The following is a 1,625-nucleotide window of genomic DNA, read 5'->3' on the forward strand; positions in this document are numbered from 1 at the left end:
GGATTTCTGACAATTCCATGTTTTTTTCTAGGTATCTCAACTTTTTCCGCATATTTTGCATTTTCAAAACAATCGAATCGGAATATATGTATAACTTCCATGAATTTGAATAATAATTCAAATAAAGTTAATCACGTAAAATTAATGTGATACTATATTATAAACAAATTAAACTGCTTCAAATTCCATTTCTAAAGGATAGATGAATTATTAAGCAAATAGTTGAATTACAAACAAAACATACGATTTTTCAACAAAATACAAGAACTCTCAACCGGATAGTTTAAAAATAAAACGAACCATTTTCCAGCAAATAATTGAATTCTGAAATAAAAAATATCAGTTTTCAACAATAAATGGAATATTTTCAATAAATATTATCAAGAGAGATAAGAATAATGAATATATTACATTATTATTATATTTATTATATATATGATTAAAAATTTGTGATAAGGACAACCGCAGGATTTCGCCGGGAGCGGGTGCTAATCTGAAAAATTGCACCCGCTTCCAGCGAAATCGCGGTAAAATTTCAGCCACAACCACGTCTCACAAGCGTGAGATAGGTGGTTACAGTCTGTAAAGGAATCAATACGACGATCCAGCAAAAGCCTCGTGCACCCTAAGAACACGGAGTGACCCAGGGACAACCGCCTTCTGCATTTTTCCCGCAAGTGTTCTAGCATATTGTTGACACGCAGGGATGCCTTTTAGGCCACCAGCAAGTGAAAGCTTGGCACCTCCAAGAGCGCTGATGATAAGGACGATCAGTTTAACAGAATATTCCGGGTACAATCATTGCAACTCCCTCATAAGGTCTCGATACCTCTCTTTCTTTTCATTCTCCTTGACTATGATGTTTTTGTCAGCTGGTGCCGAAAATTCGATAACGAACATGGTTCGCTTCTCGAAGTCAAGAAGAACCACGTCAGGCCTCGAGTGAGCAACAGAAACAATTGTCGAGGATATAAAATTCCAGTATATGCGGCACTTCCCATTCTCGACAATTGACTCGATTTCCCTAGGAGCATTTAGAGGAGCGATATTAAGGTAAATGCCGTAAGAGTGACAGAGATGGCAATAAAGCACTCTTAGTGCCGCATTGTGCCTTTGAATGTAGGTCGTTCCCGCGTGAGTTGGACAACTAGATAGTATGTGAGCTAAATGCTCGGGGTGTGCAACGGTATGTTAAGGTGGAAATGACACCGTCTTGGCATGCAAAAATGAAACCCTCTGTACCAGACTTCAATCCGGGCGATTTAAGGAAAGCAAACGTTAGCTCACAAGACATTGACTGATCCTTCACATTTATGTGGAAGATACCGTGCATCCTCTTATCGAGGAGCTGTTCACAAAAGTTTTTCTCTTGTGCTTTCTTAATCCGGGATTTTAGGAGTGAGTACTCGAGATAGATAAGATTTGATGCAGACACATCTATCGATGAGCAGGTTCTCCCGACATCCGGCTACGCCTTTCTTTGAGCCTCGTTGTTCATATATTTCTTGCCACACAGGTTCAAATGCCCGAACAATCCTATCATTTAAGATAGCTGTGAATATCTTATAAAGCGTGTTCAGACAAGTTATTGGCCTGTAGTTCTTCGGGTCAGCTAAGTTGCCTAT

The 1,625-nt window shown here is 39.0% G+C and overlaps 1 protein-coding gene across 2 annotated transcripts in view; it reads right to left on the bottom strand.

Annotated features, from left to right (window-relative positions):
- The window catches only part of LOC117169421 (protein FAM13A), a 116,523-nt gene that overhangs the window by 532 nt on the left and 114,366 nt on the right, over positions 1–1,625 (bottom strand). The gene's annotated exons all lie outside the window — the stretch shown is intronic.

This window comes from Belonocnema kinseyi, chromosome 1 (genome assembly GCF_010883055.1).
Source record: "Belonocnema kinseyi isolate 2016_QV_RU_SX_M_011 chromosome 1, B_treatae_v1, whole genome shotgun sequence".
NCBI classification, from domain to species: Eukaryota; Metazoa; Arthropoda; class Insecta; order Hymenoptera; family Cynipidae; genus Belonocnema; species Belonocnema kinseyi.